The 20334-nt window shown below is 44.5% G+C and overlaps 1 protein-coding gene across 2 annotated transcripts in view; it reads right to left on the bottom strand.

The window, feature by feature from the left end:
- The window catches only part of ELFN1 (extracellular leucine rich repeat and fibronectin type III domain containing 1), a 102904-nt gene that overhangs the window by 42499 nt on the left and 40071 nt on the right, over window positions 1-20334 (bottom strand). For both annotated transcript variants that reach the window (XM_054270667.1, XM_054270666.1), the window contains exon 3: window positions 3274-3407. The gene's annotated coding sequence lies outside the window, so the exon portion shown is untranslated. The remainder of the gene's footprint in view (window positions 1-3273; window positions 3408-20334) is intronic.

Below are 20334 nucleotides of genomic sequence, written 5' to 3'. Positions count from 1 at the left end.
TTCTAATTTATCTAATGAGCAAGAAAATAAATCAAGCTGACAGTCACCCAGGTGGTTTTGGGCCTCAGCTCCTCACAGTCCCCTTGTTCTCCCAGCCCATTTTATAACAGGGTTGCAACCCCAGGACACTGCACTAACTCCTGCTATAATCTTTTCTTTACAAACGTCACTTAGCAGATGGAGTCATTTAGATGTGCTCACGTTTAAATGAGTGCCTTGCCCTGAAAGGGACAGAGCTGGGGCTGCTGGCAAGGATTTTGGGATCGTTAGCCTAGAAAATGCTTAGCAGGGGAAGCAGTTGGCAGGCAGATTTCACGGACACGGCAATGCTGTCCTCTGCCAGCAAAATTACAAGGCTGAAATCCTGGAGCTGGATGGGGCCAAAGCGTTCACAGCAAACAATTTAATTGATGAATGAAGTGAATTGCCCAGGAGACAGGTTTTAGTCATCTCCTCACTGCATGAGGCTGCTTGGAGAAGGGTTTGCACAGTCGGGTGTGGCCTGGGATGGGCTGGCTGGAATTGTATTTGGGCTCCCCCTAGATGGAGGGAGGGAGGGAGGGAGGAAGGAAGGAAGGAAGGAAGGAGTGATGAATCTGATTCCATGTTCTCAGAAGGCTAATTTATTATTTTATGGTACAATATTATATTAAATAATGCATATAAACTATACTGAAGAATACAGAAAGGATACTTTCAGAAGGCTAAAAAGATAATAATGAAAACTCGTGACTCTCTCCAGAGTCCCGACACAGCTTGGCATTGATTGGCCAATGAGTCCAAACAACTCACACTAGAATCCAATGAAACAATCACCTGTTGGTAAACAATCTCCACACACGTTCCAAAGAAGCAAAACACAGGAGAAGCAAATCAGATAATTATTGTTTTCCTTTTTCTCTGAGACTTCTCACCTTTCTCAGGAGAAAAATCTTGGGTGAAGGGATTTTTCAGAAAATACAAATGCCACAGGCTGGGGCTCCCCAAGGTGGGAACCTTCACCAGAGCCCCCTGGGCACCTCCTGCCCAGTGCTGTGAGCCTGGCTACCTCCAGGCTTGCCAATCCAAGGTACTTACAGCTGTCACTGCTCCTAAGCCCTTGTGGCTGGACCAGTGATGGGACCATGCAGAAGATCTCAGCACTGTGTGCTGGAAAAGGAGCCAGCACAATGCAAGGAAGAACAGCACCAATCTTAACAGCAAAAGCTGCTTTTCAGCTCCTGCAAGAAATTCCACAGATGTCTCAGAGGTTTCTCCTCTCCAGGTCCCTGACCTCCTGCACAAGGCTACCTCCATAAGCTCCTTTCATTTGGTCTAATAAAGTTAACTAGTCCTCCAGCTCTTCCAAGGAGAATAGGCATAAAAATGTGCATTGAGATGAATGCTTACAACCCTTGAAAATACCTCTTGCTTGTGAAAAGGCTTCTGAGGAATGAATAGAAGGGACAATGATTACCAGAAAAGGAGGAAATATTGTTCATGCTGCCTGGGAAGCATTTGACCCTTGCAAAGGCTGGAGAGAAAAGGAGGAAGAAGGCAGGGAGCTGAGACACTAATGGCAATCATTGCTCTGTTGGGAGCAATATCTCACAATGTCCATGGAGATCAATCCCAGATTATTCAGCCTAATAGCCCTCAAAACAAATTCTAATTCTGCTCCTTTGTGGCAGGCATGAAGCTTTCTCTGCAAGGCCCATTTTACATCTTAGGTAACTCAGTGCTGGATGGTGTAACACTCCATTGTGAAATCCCTGCAGGAGCCTTTGATGCCAGCATCTTCCAGACGAGATGCAGAGTTTATCAGCTCAAATAACACAACTGTCTTTTATCCTTTGTGTCCCAAGCCTGCTGTTTTGGCACTTATATTTGTAATTCATTGCCTGGCTCTGGGTCTGGATCCATCTGGACAGGCAAACTGTCTATCTGTCTGCATTGCTGAGATATTTGTGTCTGCCCCAAGGGACCTGAGCACCTAAGCTCTGCTTATCTTCATTGATGCTTAGGTTCCTAATTGCTTAAAAGTCATTTTGGAAAGGTGGTCTTAGGGCTGCAGGCTTGTAGATGCTTTCAAAATGCCTTCCCCCAGGCCAGGCTGTCCATCTTTCCCTGGGACTGCATCTCTGGTCTGGCTTCCAGACATGCCTGTGAGCCTCTAGCCCTGCTGTCCCTCCCTTCCAGATCACTGCCAGCCCACAGCCCTGCCTGCCTTTCACCAGCACTACATTTTCTTCAAAAAAGGACAAATGAGGTGGAAGAAGAAAAGGTGAAAACATGATAATGGCTGTGGGAAAAGGCCACTGCTAAAGATTTGACAATGCTGGAAATAGAGGCTCAGAGAAAAGTTTTTTCTCCAAAATTTATTCTTTTCAATCTCAACAGCACACTGAAGAGAAGTTAAGGCACACTTTTTAGCACCTTTTGTACTCAAATTCGAAATTCACCTGTCTAACCAAGCAATAACAGAAATAATCTTTTTTTATCCAGCTGCACATTTTGCTACAGAAATTTGTTTCCATTAAGCTATTCCCTTTTGTCCTCTTAGAAAGCATCTTTTAAATAATAACAGTGTAAAAAAAAAAATTACACACTACCCAAAAAACTCAACCCTGTCAACCGTGCACTTTTATACAAAAGTTATCTCCTCCTTTCAATGGATTGATGAAAACTCTTTTCATAATGTCAAGGTGGAGATGAGAAAGAGAGAGAAAATTTCAAAGTGCCCAGCACAGCTAGTCATTTGAACAGGGAACAGGGGGCAAAATCTGGTCTTAGAAAACTGAGCTACAGCTCCAACATGAACCTGATATTCCTTTTCTGCTTTGTAAAACACAATTTTGTAGAAGCTGGGTTGGAGGCACGCACTGCACTTCTCATCTGCAGGGGAGAAATAATGTGCTTTTTCTTTATTCCCTAAAACTCAAAAGAAGAATGTGAACTCAATCTTTATAAAAAAATAAAAATTAAACATGCAACCACGACAAGTGTCACTGCTGCCACGCTTTCAGGAGTGCAGCTCAGGGATTCCCCAGGAAGGTCAGACTTGGAGAAGAGCCCACCAGGAACCACCCCATGATCAGCAGTGTGAGAAACACAACCCTGGCTCGCTGTCCTGTCTGCATCACAATTTTTCCTGCTGGCAATGAGGCTCCCTTCAGCATCCACCCCTGGGAGGATTTCCCAGCACTCAGCCCTCTCCAGAGGGACCTGCTCCATCCCTGCTGGCTCTCTCCCACAGGCAGCTCCTCCTCTCACCCCAGAGATGCCACCCCTCACCTCTGAGCCCGTGTGTCACTGCTGGTCCCAGCCACAGCCCTGGATGTGTCCTAGTTGTTGTCCTCAGGGGCTGGGAGGCTCGCTGGACACGGCATTCAGGATCTCACGGGTGGTCACCAAGCCCAGTGTTTAACCTGCAAGGAGGAAAGAGAAAGCATAAGAGGGAGTTTCAACAAAGGGGATAAAAGATTGATTGATGGCTTGATTAATACCAAGCCATCCCAGGGACAGAACAGCTGCTTAAGCCATGGATCAAACACAGAGACACAGGAACCAGAGGTGAAGGGGATGAAGAGCACAGGGAGGTCCAAATGAGAGCAGCTGCTCAACAGAGTAACTCAAAGGGAAAAGAAATCCACTTGCCAGTGGATTTGGGACTGTGAGAAATGCTGGAAGGGAACCTGGGACTGAAGTAAAAAGAATGGGACAAATGCCAGACAAGGATGGAAGAAGATGCAAGGAAGAAGGATAGCTCTGGGCATGGCCAGGGCAGATGGTGCAAAACATCAATGCAGAGCTCCTGGAGGAGTGAGGAGCCACTGCCCCCACCAGCACCAGCCACCCAGCATGTGCAGGCTTTAATAAGTTTAATAATCCCTGTTACACCTGAAGATAGGTCTCATAAATGTATTTTGATATCCTAAGTGTGATGTTATTTTTCTCAATGGTAAGTTCCGACACCTTCACTGTTTTTCTGTTACTTTTGGATGCCTGGCTGGCCAGGGCTCTCTCTGCTTCCCACTGCTGTCAGCTCCTGCTCACCCATGATGCCAAACAACCAGAACAGCAAGAAGAAGTGACACTGAGGGTAACAGTACTCATCTTTGTGATATTCGATGTCTTGTTTTATTATCATCTGCACAGTAACAATAATAGTAATATTGGTGACAACCATTTTGTTACTCCTCCTGTTGGTAATATTGAGACACGACCTAAGAGGTGTTTCAGAAAGACAAGACAAATCCTGTGCAAGATCCAGGAGAATGGGGCAGTTAATTAAATGTCAGAGTGATGGACAGAGCTGGGACAAGCCTGGAACAATATCAGAGAGCTGGACAACCTCTGGCAGGCACAGGGAGATGGATGGATCTGGGACACGTCCCAGACCTCTCCCCTAGCAGACACAGAACCCTCCTACCCCCCACATCTTTAAAAACAACATTCTCTGTCACTTCATTGACTTATGCAGGTGAGGAAATTTCCTGGGGAAAGCTGCCTTCCAAGCCATGTCACTGATCACAGCCTGATCTAATGACATTTTTATACCTCCAAATTGTGCAAAGAAAATAAAGAGCCCCATTGAAAATTACAGTGTCTTAGAAGTGTGTTTTACCAGCCTATGTGTGAACTCACAGCAGGTAAGGGTTTATTTTGCAAAAGATTTCTTGTCATTTTTTCCAAACTAGACATTCATAAGAGAGGCAGGTGGTGGCCAGGGACTATGGAGAGAGAATGGCAGCCGGAGGGTGTTCCAAAATTCCAAGAATATTAGAGAACAAAAGGAAGCCTGTGACAGGTACTGGGCAATCTGTAAGCCATCAGGAAGAGTGCAGAGCATAATAGACTAATCAATCAGGCAGACAAGGGTGAGGTGTCACGGGGAGGCAATGGGTAGTTGGAGGTCAGTTATGAAATATAATCTCTAAACTGGAAGGAGAAGAGCAGTAGCACAGGAACAATGACAGGTGTTTGAATGAAGGTAGGTGAACACTGGATTGGTGGTTTCCAGGAGAGTGAATGCTGGATGGGAATATTATGGGGGGAAGGAAAAATAAGCTGGTATTTTAGAGACAGGCACATATTCTGTGAAGTGAAAGGCTGAGCTGGCGAGACTTTAAAGTGCTGTTCCATTTCAGAAAATGCTGCTGGAAGACAGACAGTGGGGCTCCTGGTGCTTATTCCTCTGGGTTTGCAGACAAAGTTTGTCAGGGTAGAAGCAAAACAAAAGAAAGGGATGCTTTTCCTAAGCATAAGTCCTGCAAATAACAGCTGGGATCTGAAAGCCAGGCCAGAGCCTTTCTAGCTGGTGCTTTCTCATCAGCATGAGTAATCTCTAATCTAGTTAGCTGAGATGCAGGGAAGTTGCACACTGCCACGCATGAGAAGATGGGGATTCTGCAGGTGAATTTAATTACTCCTTCCACAGAGAAAGTGGGAGTCAATAAGGCACCACTCACCCTCCATTAGCTAACTGGGCTGGCATCATTTACTAACAGGCCAGCATCGTTTACTGCTCTCTCTAAGCTAAGGGAGAACAGCCCTGTTACACCCAAATAAAAACTTGACTTAACATTAAGTAATTTCTACCAACACTCTTCTGACCTTAACTGCATGTTCCAAAGATGTCACGCAGTCCTTCTAAGAACAGTTAGACCCAAGCAATTAGAGCTGAACAATTTCTAAAGAAAAATCGTTTGGCAAACTTCACCTCATTTTATGCTCAGGAAACATTCACACACAGATTGCAAAGTCCTCACATTTCTTTTTCAATGGATATAACTTGCTGGGTTTTTCCACTGAGCAAACAGCAATGTTACAGTTCATTGAAAAATCTGCAATCAAGCACAGGCTGGGTGGATGGGTTCTGCCAGACATGTGGTGCTGTTCCTCCGTTCTTCCATTGGGTGAGGGATCAGAGGAGCTCCGAGAAATGTGAATCAGGACTGTTACCTCTCTTGTTTGAAATTCCCTTTTGCCAAATCTGTCAGTGCTGGAGCACATTTACTGGGCTGAGCCATGGATATGGGCAATGTGGGAAGGGAGACAGCCTCTGTAACTGATGGGGAGAGCCAAGTATTGTCAAAGCCACTGGAGAGCTATTCACCAAGGACACAGTGGAGAACCTGGAGACCTTTAGATGATGACCCTGACTCCCTTAAACCCTTTTTGGAAGAGACCTCTAAGATCATCGAGTCCAACCTCTGCCCTAACATCTCAACCAGACTATAGCACCAAGTGCCATGTTCAGTCTTTTTTTAAACACATCCAGAGATGGTGATTCCAACATCTCCCTGGGAAGAACATCCCAGTACTTTGTTATTCTTTCAGTGAATAATTTTTCCATGCCCAGTGCTGGCCAGGGCTTTGGAGGAAGGGGCACAGGTGAGCAGCCCAGGAGGTGGAAGCACTGGTGAGGCTGGAGCAAGGCTGGCAGCCGACCTGCTGGTGGCTGAAGAAGCTGAGAACAAAGTGTGCTCTAACACCCAGGGGGATAAGGGAGTGTGGAGCAATAACTCAGGCTCTCAAAGCAGAGCATATTAGGAGATCAATGGGACAGACATTAGTCCAAAGGAGCAAACTCCAGAGAGACAGGAGCAATTCTTTTCCTCCTCCTTCTCCCTTGTTGCTAAGGATTTTTTTCCTTCCCATTTAATACCATCCTCATTGTTTTTAAATGAAGAGCAAAGCCAGTGGGTTCCACGTGGCATTAGCAATGTGTTTGTGAAAGGGAGAGAGACTGGCTCCTAGCAGGATTTGATAAAAGCCTCTCCAAGTTCTGAGTGATTTACAGCTGGAGAAAACAAACACGGACTGATACAAATTCTGAGAGAGGCACTGACATCCAGGTACACTCAATTACCAATTCATCAGCCCAAGTGAACTTGAAGGGCTTTTCAAACTCTACATGGCTCTAAATTAAAGGAAATATTTAGATGGATAACGTTCTGCAGTGGATGAGAAGAAGACTAATTTGCTGATCTGCAGCTCAGGAGCCCTGGCCTTTCATGGGCAAAGGGCCACAGGACAGGGGAGCAGGTGGCAGCTCCCACTCCCCCCATGGGACCAGGGAATGCACCAAACATCAGGATGATGTTCACACACTGTTGCAAAGCTGTCAGCACACAGCTCTCTCTGTTTCTCACCATGCCAGTCCCCAAACAGACTTTATTTCCCTGTCTCTAAAAACTTTGCTTTTACCTGCCCCGGAGGTAATAATGGAAAAGCTGTGAAAATAACCAATTTTTTGGTTCATTGGTTGAACTAAAAAAAAAAGAGGGGAAAAAAAATCACTGCACAGTGACCCCAAATTGGAATTGTCCAGGGTCTCCACAGAAAAATAGATATAAATACATATATATATAAAAGATATAGCTCTATGGTCAAACAATGGTTTAATTCAATCTGAAACTAACTCATGGGAAATGTCATTTTTCCCTCCATCCCCTGCCCAGAAACCCATTTTTTTTTCACAAGAAGAGATGATTTACAGCTCCATGCTCCAGCAGCACTGACACAGCCACAGTGTTTGATATCCTCCCCTGTTCAATGAAGCTCCTCCATGCTGGGGCATGGGCCCTTCAGTGCTATTCTGATACAAACTCTGGCAGCTGGGGGGAGGAACAGGAGGAGTCCGGCTGCTGAGAGACTGCAGGGAGCTCTTTGTTAGTTGTTCATGCAGAAACTGTTTTGATTTCAGTGTCTAATTGATATCTTGGGGAAATCTTTACAAAAGGCAGTGCATCCTCCCCAGAGCCCACCTGTGTGTGCTCAGTTGAGGGGCCCCACGCTGCCAGTGCTGATGGAGCCCCAAGGCTGTGGAGTTGTCCCTGTTCCCCTGCTCCACATCCTCATCCCACAGGTTTGGAGAGCTGAACCAGCACAAGAGACCTGAGGCAGTTGGCATGGAGGGTGCTGAGCTCCAGTGATGCTCAGATTTTTGGCAGAGAGGAGACTTTGGAGAGTTCTGTGCTGTGATGTCTGTTCATCAGCAAGGAGAGCTGTGTCAGCCTCCCTCAGGAGCAGGGACTGCCTGCATCCCTCTGGAAGCTGCCAGCACCATCCCTCCTCCTGCCAGAAGCAGCACCAAGCGCTGAATTTTCCACTGGATATCAGCCCTCCTCTTTCCTCTGGCCTCCTCCAAAGACAGCAGCCATGGCTCGCATATGCAGCTCCGAGGCTGGCTCTGAACTATTTAGAAGCACAGCAGGTATTTTAATTATTCACATCAAGCTAATGACTCTCGGAAGCTGTCAGAGCTGCATGGGGTGGAGCAGAGCCCTGCCAGCAGCTTCTCATGGCCTGGCCGTGGGGCAAAGCCTGGCTTTGCAAACCATGACCCAGTGCTGTCACTGAGGGCGGAGGGGGACACTTGGGTGAGGAGCACCCTGGAAGAACCCTGGAAGATCTGTGTGGTCCTGTGGGCACTTTCCCACCCAGCCCATTGTCAAACCTCCTGCCTGGCGCCTTGCATCCTCCAGACCAGGGGTATCAGCCAAATGCTTTTACTATTTTACTATTACTGTGAGCTGCTGTGCCCCACACTGACAGATCAGCTCTTGTCTCATTTTAAGGGCACTGGAATTACCAAAATGCAAGGAGAAGGAGGGGTACTTATAGAGCACAGCTGGGCTGCTTCAGATGAAGGCACTGGAGGGGATGACACACTTCCTTGCTGCCTTGAACCGCTCCCAGGGTCTGAGGCAAGGAGCTGCTTTGGAAAACAAGCCCTTGCCTTGGCAATACCCTGCAGCAATGTCTTTATTTGCTTCTTCCTTCCCAGCACCATCAAAAATATTTGCTGCAATAGCATCACTCTTCTTAGAGACATTAGGAAAAGTTCTTTACCCAGAGGGTGTTTGGGCACTGCAACAGGCTCCCCAGGGAAGAGGCTGAAGCACCAAGCCTACCAGAGTTCAAGGAAAGTTTGGATGACTCTCAGGTGCCTGGTGTGGTTCTTGGGGTTGGTCGTCTTGTGTAGGGCCAGGAGCTGGACTCAGCTCTGACCCTTCTGGACCACTTCCAACTCAGGATATTCTGTGATTCTGTGATTCTGACCCACATCCCTCCTTGGCAGAACAAGCTCAGCTCTCTCAAGGTGAAATACGTGCAGAAAGAGGGTTGATAGTTCGTGTCGAAGGGAGCCAGGCTCATCCCCGGCACACAGAGGCTTTTCTAAGCTCTAGAGTGCAGGTGAGGAGCAGAGACAGGAACCCAAGCTGCATAAGCATCAGGGCTGTGGGTTCCTTCATTTTTACCCCAATGAGTCTCAATTAAAGGCGAGCTTCCTTTAGGGACCTCAGGATTTCTATCTGAGGTTGATCTGTTTTTCTTGGAGGTTCCTCTCAGTTATTTCTCTTATTTCTGGTAATTAAGAGGCTCTTCTTCCTGCCTTTCCTCACCATTACCTCAAGGTAAATTTGGAGGATTTCCAAGAATATCTAGGACCTGCTTTCCCCCTCTCCAAAATGAGCAAGAACCTCATCATGGTAACCCTGGGCTCTTCTTTAGCAGCAACTCCCCATGGGCAAAGCCTGAGAGCAGAGAGGCCCCCACAAAAGCACATCCCCTGGCTGAAGAGTCAGGCTCTTCAAGCCTCCTGGACCACCAGAGCCAGCCCCTCTCTTTTTAACCTGCATGTTTTCCAATCCTAATTCCCACCACATGCCCAATTCGAAGCTCTAATAATGAACAACTGCTTTCTTCCTTTCCTTCTGATTTCATATTCATGAGTCAGGCTTTCCTGGCACTAAACGCAAATGCTAAACGGAAATCGCTGCACAGTGACACGTCTGTGTAGCTTCACTGTCCATTTATTTGCCTTTTCAAAGAGCTGCTGTGTTAAGCAAACATCTCTGCCTGGATCCTATCTGGAGGAGTTTGTCTGGTACGGCGTGGTGCCTGCCGGGCTGGGGGAGCGCCGCGCTGTGACGGCGTCTCGCAGCTCTGCTTTTGCTCCAGGGAACTTCTTGTACTGTAAGTTTGAGCTCGGTGAATATCTCAACCTTTTCTGGAATGTTTTGCTTGAGTCTTGGCAGGATGTGTTCAGCTCTGACGCAGCAGGGATGAAGCAGGGAACTCCCTGAGAGAAACATCCCCTGCTTCGGCTTGGGCTCCTGCAGGCAGCAGTGGGCAGGTGTCTTGGCAGGGGGAGCAAAGAGGCACCTGCAACATCACTGGGCAAATTGTTTCTTCTGGCAACTAGAAAATTCATATACACATGCAAGCAACAAAAAACAAAAGAAAACAAAACCATCAAAACAAACAAACAAAAGAACCACAAACATTTCAGGCTTCATCCAAACTTCCTCCCATCTTCCAAAAGAGAGAGACAAAATACATCTTGAAAAAAGGAATGTTTCCCATTAACCATATTGGTTGATGTGTTTTCCAGGTATTTTCCTTGAAGACTGCACTTCCATGTTGAATTGAACTTTTAAAAGAGCAAGGACAAAATGTAATCTAAGAGCAAAAGTAAAAGGAATTAAATCTTCACATATTTCAAGGCGAGCTGAGATGTTCTTCACTGCAGAGATGCCAAAGCTGTGTAGTTTCCAAACCTTTTAACCTGTCTGGGATGGAAGCTTTAGGATCACAGGTTGGCACCCTGAAGTCTCCTCTCCATCAGTTCTCATCTGCCCTCCTCTGCTAGGGAACCCTTTATCCCCTTGGAGACATCATCATCATCATCCTCATCATCCTCATCATCCTCAGCTATCTGCTCTGCAATCAGTGGCAACAGGAACCACAGTTCTGGGAGCAAGGACAACCAGGCAGGGCTGGAGCTGGGCTGTGCTGGCCCCTGCTCCCTGCTCTGTCCATGGGAACACCAGCTGAAGGTGGCTTTGCTCCAAGTGCTGGGCTGGAAAGGGGAGCAGCCAATATCCAAGAGCCCTGGATTGCTCTGCCAGCTTTGCTCCTGCACTGGTCACCCCCATGGGGCAAGGTGGGCAGTGAGGAACTGCAGAGGTGGACTGGGAACTGGCAGCTCCAGCTCTTTGGTTGTCCAGTGCTGGAGGCTTCCCCTCCTCTCAGCTGCCTCCACTGTGGTTTCCTTCTCCAGGGCTCTGTGGATGCTCCTTATGATCTTGGTGCTTTGTTGTCTTCTACAGTCATCCATTGCCTTTCCCTGTCTGCCTTTCCCCAAATACTTTAACAAATGAGCTCATGGGAAGGCAAGAGAGAAGATAAGAGATGAATTTCAGACCATGAGAAATGAACTCACAAATAAGAGTGTCTGCAAGCACCATCTGAAGAGCTGTGCTCCTGCTCATGGAGAACATCGTGTGTTCAATCAAAGTAATCAATGGGGACCACATTTTGAATATTATCTACATGCAACAGACTCCTTGGGAGGAAATTATGCAGCAATATTTAATGGTGGCAATGGTTCAGCAAGTAACAGAAAGAAATTTTCCTCAAAACACCATCAAATTCTCATGGATAACTCCCAGATGGGACTGAGGGTAAAAAACCCTTTCATTAAAAAGCTATTCAGTTATGGTAAAACTGCCATATGTGGCTCACTGAGATTCTGATTGTCAGTGACTTCAGCTAGAAAGCTGCTGTGAAATCAGAAAACTACTTCCCATTTGAACAGGGGGGTGGAAATCAGTCCTTAGGGACCTGAAAGCACGGCTCGATCTCACGCAGCTGAAGGTGTCTTACAGCTGGATGTCTAGGTTAAGGTAATTGTCTAGACTTCTTTTATCATCAGTGAACAGAGAGACGTGCACCAGCCCCCAGAGAGTGATTCATTCTTCCTGTCTTAAACATCTATTTTTGGATGGGATGAATTACACACTGGAGGTGTTCAACTTTCTCCAGTGACTGTGGAGCCTGGATGATGAACTTAGCCTAGACACTTCACCTTTCTAGTGCTGAAACAGGGAGTGCTCCACCAAAGACAACTCAAGTTCTGCCAATAATGGTGGTACGTTGGGAGCACTTGGCCAATACCTTCACTGAACAGACACAAGAGAAGCAGCTCCCTCAGCAGACAGGAGACCGAGGAGGGGAAATCATCATAAGCATACCCTGGAGTGATCTCAGTATTTAAAAAAGACCCGAGGGCACGCTGGTGCCTGATTATCTCATCTAGTTCTTTTATGTCATGCACAAGGTACAGATTACATCCAATTGCTTTTTAAGTGTGACCTGAAAGGTGTAATTTTGCAGTCCTAGGAGGAAAGCAGGGACTGGTCTCTCAACTATGCACAGTCTTTCTAAAGGACCAAGCCTTTTACTGAGCTTGGGTTTTCCTGAGATTAGCAATTCCAAACTTTTACAAACCACCAATTGATTTCTGAGACACCACCTGTATCCTTCTACTCATCTTCCCAGTCTTGAATAGCCATGTCTTGCAATTTTAAGGGTTTCCTTACAACCTTGAGAGCTATTTGGAAACAGAAGGTTTCGTGTCTCTGTTTTGCCATAGTCCAGGGCCAGTGCTAATAACTCACAATGCAGAAATAATCCTACTGTGTTCTAGGAGGCTTCTTGCTATAAGTCTTCCATAAATAAATGAGATTATTAGCTTCCATGACTTCAGTGGGAGCCAGTTTTAGTCCTCTCAGAAGACCAAGTTCTTAGTGCCAGCTCAGGTTTTAGATCTTAGAGCCATTGAAGTCACCTCTTAGAGCCATCCTGCCAAAACCTCTCCAGATTCCACTCCTGCTATGTAACATGGGACAGGTTATCTGTGCAAAACCCAGAAGTCAAGATTCGAGAACTCTACAGGAAAACCAGATAGTGCCATTTCAAAGATCAACATGAGAAAATCAAATAGGGACCTAAATGGCAAGAGAAGTCACCAGAGGAAGGCCAGGCTGCCATCCATATACAGGAAATGCTTGCAACTGGTTCTGAGCGGGGCACAAAAATTGCAAAAAAAGTATGCCAGGACCCTTCTCCAAAGCCAACAAATGTGGAGGAAGAGTGGAGATAAAATTAAGAGTTGTGAGTGCTAATTCACCAGGAGAGAGATTTGTGCTCTTTCCTGGGGCGTGCTGCTGCCAGGAACAGGATGCAGCTGATGACAAAAAGCCCATGGCTGGAAGCCAAAGGGTTCCTTGGGGGCCAAGGAAATGCCCTGGAGGCTTCAGCTCTCTACACCAATTGGCTTACACCTGTCAAAAAACATTCCCAGTGTTTTTTCTTGACTCATCTGGAAAATCAAGATGGATCATCCATATTTAACAGGCTATTCGCGGTGCTCATGGGAGCGTGTTCAAGACAAGGCAGAGCAAGACCTTCAGTTCACGGTGTGATACCAAAAGTAACTCAGACATGTGAAGGGAGCATCCATCTGTCTATCCAGAAACATGGAACACAAAGGATTCTTAGAGGCCAAGTGATATAAATTACCCTCCTGTGAATTGAACAGGTTCACTTAACAAATATGATAATCCAGCAGGACAGATACCAATGCTTGGTTTCTCCTTTTCAAATTGTTTTCTCTTTTCCTCCCTGCTTCAACCACCGAGTTTCCTGAGATGACTTTCTACATCTCTGCCTCAATTTTCCTCTATTTAAAAAGAGATTAATGTGACAGGGAAGTGTTGGAGATCTCTTAAGGAAAGCCACCGCATGAGAGATTTTTCTATTTTAGATGGTGAAAATTGCTAGCCAAATGCTACTTCTTAAATACAGCTGGTGAATATATAAGGAAAATTGATTTTCTCAAACGACTACATCATTTAAGTGAAAAGTCAATTATCATCTTCCACACCAGCATTTAAATATCTGAGCAAAAACACTCAAATAGTGATATCTTCTGGGTTCAGATTGTTCACTGGAAAGAAGGGAACACACAGTATTAGACTCAATACTATGTTGACAGAGAACACAAATGTCAGTTTGACCATCTTAGAAAAGACATTTTAAAAGATATGAAATTAAATGACTCAGGATTACTCATGATGACATCTTGCATTAAGCAGTGAAAACTCTTATTTCAGGACAGTTTTTGGGATTGATAATAATGTAAAGAAAATGCATTTGTGAAAAAGCTGCTTCCCTTGATAAAGAAACACAGGGACAACAAGCTCCAAAGATGAACACTATAACCCAAAAGCAGGACAGAATGCTAAAGAGTCTACCAGAAATCTCAACACATAATCAAGGGAAAAGGCAAAACCACAAATAAAAGTGGCCAAAGGAGACTTCCATGAAAGGGGCAGCAAGATAAAAGGGTTTGCTTTGCCTTACTACAAGGGAGTTTATGTAAAGTGCAAAAATATGGAAATTTTTCAGAACAAATGCAAAATTATTTTAATAAGAAGATGTAGCTCAGTTTAGAAAAAAGGCAAAAACAAAAAAGCCCAACATTACAGTATCATGCCAATGGTCAAAGGGTTAATAACCACGTAATTTCTGGCAAAGGAATAAATGTGACCAGCAGGCTCTGCAGCCAGGCAGCCCTGGTCAGGTGTTAGTTCACTTTCCCAGCAGAAAGCTGCATTTCAACAAAGCTGAAATTTCTCATGACATGAATTAGCTCTGGCAAAATCATATTTTAAAAGAATCAGGAATGTTTCCATAAATCAAACATTTCATTTGCAAGACTTCAGGAGAATTTTCCATTTCTATTTTTATTGCATAACAAAATCTTTATAGGTTCATATCAAAATGACATTAAAATTAACCTGAAGTATATTTTAATAATAACTTAATATTCTATTCATAATGCAACCTTGTGTCAAAATCTTGTATTTTTCTGCAAGGTACAAATTTTTCTATTATCTCATTGTTAAATTTTTCAGTCTTTCCAGGTGTTTATTCCAGAACCTGCACTGTAACATAAGAAATAGGCAGACTCTTGAAACCCTTAGGCATTTTGTTGTTATTCTAATGTGAAACAAAAGGAATTCTGTAAGCAAACATACCTGCAGCCCACAGCATCAGACCAAAATGAGCATCAGGACTGAGTCTGCTAAACAGCCCCAGAGTGCAGTGAACTGCATTCACTCAGCTTAGGTGAAGAAATAGGAATTTAAAAATACTTTTGGGTACAGGAACAGCACCTGACTTTGTAGAGTGGCCATTCTTTGTGAATCTTCCTCTTTTTCACCTCAGTTTGGTTTATATTTAGAAATGCTATAAATATCATCTGTTTAATCAAGTGAAAAAAATATTTTGATAGATCATTCACTCATTTATTCTCCCCAAAAGAAAGGCTGCCGATAAGACTGTCTGTTTCCACTGCATCTGTTCACTTGGCAGGAAAAAATAATTTCAATGGAAACATTGCAAAAACCTACCCTTTCTACCCAGATGCTCTATTTCCATATTTCTGATGCCATCCTGCCTGCAACCACTTCTTTAGATTTACATGAATTAACTTGTGTAGGACAGACACCAGACTACAAAGTGCTCACAAAGTAACGATGGCTTTTGATGATGACTTTGGAAGTTCAATGGAAAAGCTGTAATCTCTTGTCCATGTACAAAAATAAACATTATGGGATGGGTTTAATACACCTAAAAGTTTCATCCCATACGGTGTTTTTGCATAAGTTTCAGAACGAAACTGCAAAGTAGAACAAAGTACACAGGTTCCAGCTAGGCAGCATTTGAATGAACTCCTTCCTTCATCATTTCCCCTCTTTCTTAGGGTTACTTTTGCAGCTATCCAAGATTTTTTGGCACTTTAAAAAAAGTGCAACCATAGCTATACAGGCCTTTATGAATAATAAAACTTACTGAGTTTTATTAAGTTTTATTTTAGGAACTTTATTTTTAAAACTTAATTTTTATTAAGTTTTAAAAATCAATCTCACAACACTTTTTAGAGAAAACCAATATTAATCTTCAAGTTAAACTACAGAGCAGATGAAGGAGATATCTTTGGGAGATAACTTAAGAATAATTTGTATCTAATCAAAACCGGACACTCAACCTCTTTAGGTCTTTCCATGACCAAGCTGAAGGAATCTACCAACAAAAAAAACCTGCAGTATAAATCTGCAGCCCTGTTCTGGCTCACCAGAGTAAATTGTACTGATTCAAAGTTTGTACAAGGCACAGAGCAAGGGGAAATTCACTGTTTTGATCTCAGGGAATTGGCAAAAGATGCAACAAAATGCAATTTTCCACAATTATGATCCTTCTATTTTCTCCCAAAGCACAGTACTAGGAACACAGCCTTGAAGATTACACAAAGCACTTAGGATTTGTAAGATAATAATGATTATATGGTGCAGCCAGGGAGTAGGATTTTACCTATTATTACCAAGCTTAAAAGAGAGGTTCTAACTCTGCAGAAGTTTGATGGTAAATTCACATTCTTCTGGAGCAAAGTGGCAGACAGAAGAGCAAAAAAATTTTATTTGTCACAGTTTCTAGCCTGTTTTATTGCATCCAGTTCCAACTGCTGTCAAAATTTTTATAGACGTCAAGGAAAAGAGAGTAAAAGCCAAAAAAAATCAGAAAAACAAAGAAAATTAACTACAGTGAGAGGGTTACTTTTGCCAAAACCTCTTATCATGCAACAGTGCTCTAACAGTCATATTGTTTTAAACCATGTGACCAGGAGAATTCTGCAGCCATTGGACAAAAACTCTTGGTAAAATCCTTGCAAGGTCTAAATTAAAAAACAAGCCATCACGATAAAAGCAATTGCTTTCCAAATGGCCAGGCAAAAATTGATTGATATAACACGATCAAGTAGCTTGCATATATTTTTACGGCAAGTCTGTATAAAACTTAATATAGCCTCTATTGTGCCTCTTGCAGAGGATGTTCTTGATGTAACTGGCTTATGAGTAGTGCTGGAGAAACTGCAGTGGGGAAAGGCACTTCCAACATGTAATTTGGTTTTGTCCTAAAATACAGACATATTGTCAGGAAATAGTAACTGTTACCAAAAATACTGCTGGAATGGAAAATACTGTGTTTTTTCCAGTGGAAATAATCTTAGGAGAGGAAAATACCAAAATAGCCCACAGTAAAACACAAAGTCCCTGCAAGAAGAACGTGCCCTGATTCAGCAAAACAGGTAAGAATGGCTTCATGCCAAGGGAGTTCTGCCCAGTGGAAATCATTTGTGTATGACAATTTTGGAAATCATTTGTGTATGACATTTTTGTTTATGTCCCCTTGAAGTCAGCTGGATGCACAATGCTCCACTAAATTGGGTGGTAGTAGAGAACCTTCCCCTTCCCATGGTAGTTTTGGAGCTATGGCTTCAAGTATTGGGGACACAAAGACCTGAGAACTTCATTCATTGGGGAAAAAAACCCAAAGTGAAGAATTGTAAAGGTCTGCAACACCTTTTCCCTGCATCATTCACAGCAAGAGGGGAGCAGAGGAACAGATCATTGAAGAGGGATCTGCTCACTTGCAGATGTTGATAACCCATGGGATGCTTTGAGTTTTTGCCTTTTGCCAGCAGAGGTGGCCAGAACATCTTTGGACCCTCCTAGACGTGGAAAGCTGAAGTGTTAGGAGAGAATTAAAGGATAAATTCTACTCCAGCTCATGGTCATGTGTAGCCTTGGCACAGTTTGGAGGTCCCACACTTTGTGTCATTCAGATCTGAACTTTCACGATGCCCTCAGTGCTGGAGAGCACCTCTCCAGCAAGGCTGCAGCTCATGACCCTTCCCCAAACAAAAGCAGAACTGCTCTCACTTCCCATCTTGAAAGACAGGTCCTTAAATATTTACCTCAGAATCTGGATTTTCACTTTTGGCTCTTTGATCTTTTCTTTTTGTTAACTTTTTTCCCTCTTTACTCGTTCTGGAGTATTTAGTCTCATCCCACAGCTCCTGCGTGGATGTCTTAAGAATAAAATAACAACAAGGGGTGGGATTTTCCAAAGCGCTCAGCATCGGCCTGACTTTATTCTCTTTGAAGTCAGCAGGAGTTTTATTACCAACTTCAATGGGAGCAGTTAAGCCAGTGCTACACATTGTGAACGTGCATATTCATGAAGCAAGCAGGATTTGCTAATAGAACATGGATTCAAACGGCTGATAAAATTTTAGTGAAAAAGATACTTGGGAAAAAAAAAAAACCAACAAAAAACAACCAAGTAGTTCCATGAGCATCAGAACTATGAATTCCTGCTTTCTTTGAGCTTGATTGACTTGGGCACTGAGAAGGGGCATGGGCTGATTGAAGTCCTTCCTGTGGGTGGGGTGCTGAGATTTGTGCTCTCTCCCAAATGGATTCACCAGCATCAAATAAAGGCTCAGCACAACATGGCAGCTTTTTCCTCTGTAGAAGTAGGGCATCTCTCTTCTACCTCTGCCTGTCTGCTCAAACCTTGAGGGAACTTGCTATTTTTGAGACTGCTACCCTCTATCAAATTCGGCTGGAGTTGGATAATGCACTTAAAAGTTGTGAGGCATATACACCCAGGTATAAACACACTTCATGTGAGCATGAAATCCACGTTTTTGCAGGATCTGCAGGAAGGCAGATGTTAAGACTGCTCAGAATCAAGTTTTGAGGCAATGGAAAAGATGGGTTCAGAGCAGCTGAACAGCAAACAGCCTCAGATGGATGAACCACAGCCCCCTGAGAATCTCAGCTATGGAGAAGGTGTAAGAAAAGGGCAATCCTTGAGGAAAGAAGAAGACAACAATATAGTCCTTCAGAGGAATTAGAAAAATGGTTGCTGAGGTAAGTGCATTCCAGATAAGAAGCTGACATATATATAAATGTGACAAATTCCTCCAAGTACTCACAATGTCAAAAAAAATGCAGGACTTGAAAGGGTGCAGGCTTTTTGAGCAACAGAGGCGCTGCACCTCTGGAAATCCAGAGCCTTTCCATTCTGGAAAGCCAAAGCATCTCTTTGTCTGCACAAAAAAATGAAAGGAAGCAGCAACACTGGCTGGTCCCTCTGGCATGTGGGCTAAAGCAACCCAAGAGGAAGACAGAGAGAGTTGGAAACAGTCCCCAAACTCCTTTCATATGGCAATCCAGACTCCCAGGAACAAAGGCTGGCAATGGACCCTCCCTGCCAAGAGCAGCCCATTGCCAGCCCAGGTGCTCTCACTGCCTTTGGCACCAGGGATGTCCAAAGAACAGGATCAATTCTCTCTCCACCCCACAATTTCCACACCGCTGACAACACAGAAAACAATTCAAGAGGGAATTCAAAGGATCTGTTGAAATTTCAACCAGGAAATCTGAGTGAGTGAGCATATGTAAATAGAAAGAATGAGTAGCACATAATTACATCAAATTGTTACTTAGCAAGGGAAGTAAATAACCCAAAATATGCAGAGCAAAAAATGGCAATGAATTAGAACTAATTACTTAAGGCTAATTAAAATAAGAATGGCTTGAATTGAAATATGTTAATAGCATTGAACCTGCCTTCTACCAGGGAATTTCAATAAAAGTGATAATGTCACTTCAACCTTCACCTGACTCGGGGAGGGAAGTTGGGATTTGGAGCTCATAGCTGCTTGGGGGTACTGACCACAGCAATGCATTATTTATGATGGAATGGACTGGATTGTTCTGGCAGGTGCAGATCTCTTGATCATGGGTAGAAAGAGGTTTTCTTGGATAATGGAGGTGAAGTGGAGAAAATACTGTGACAGGCAGAAGTTAAATCTCTCAAAGACAAATACATCCTGAGGTACCTCTCCATGCTGGGAGCTGCTATGGTTAAAGAGACAAAAAGAGAAAGGCATGGAGATAATGAGATCACAAAGAAGGAAAGAGAAAGAGGGAACAAGAGAGACTGAGGGAGTGAGGAATGAAATAGATAGGGAAAGCTCAGAGCCATGACAAATCATCACCAGCTTCAATTACACAAGCCTGCTGGGCTATGAAATCTGCCAAAGGTCACTGGATTCCTGTCTTTGCAACTAAAACCCAAGTGGGCTTTGCTGGTTCCACCCCATGGCACCCCTGTCTGGTGGGAGTGCCCAGGGAGCAGCAGCCTGGCTGATGGGCACTAACAGGAGAGCACAGACAGCCCCAGCCAGGAGATGAACGTGCCAGAGCCATGCACCAGCTCCCAGCACGCTGCCAGCACGCCAAAGGGCTCCTGTGCCAGCAACTCAGGGCCTGCCAGAGAGCAGGGGAAACCTGGAGCAGCAGCAAAACCTGGTTCAGCGTCTTCTTGCCCTGCCACAGAATCCAGCCTGCGCTTCACCACCACCCTGGGCAGGCTTGTGCCCCAACACATCCTCAGCCACAGCCACTGATCCCAGCAGACCTGGATCCCTGCTGGGCATAGGCACAGCTGGTTCAGCATCTGCACATGGAGAAATCCTGATCTTCTGCCACAAGCAGAGAGTGCCCTGGCTGTGCACCACACCCTGGGGCTCATCCCTTGGTGCTGAGCTGGGCACAAGGCTCTCCCTGCTCCTCCAGGAGC

Source organism: Melozone crissalis, unplaced genomic scaffold (assembly GCF_028551555.1).
Source record: "Melozone crissalis strain CALT ecotype California unplaced genomic scaffold, PUWL_Pcris_2 ptg000012l_1, whole genome shotgun sequence".
Lineage (NCBI taxonomy): Eukaryota > Metazoa > Chordata > Aves > Passeriformes > Passerellidae > Melozone > Melozone crissalis.
The sequence above is the reverse complement of the archived record's forward strand: the minus strand, read 5'-3'. Positions and strand labels throughout refer to the sequence as shown.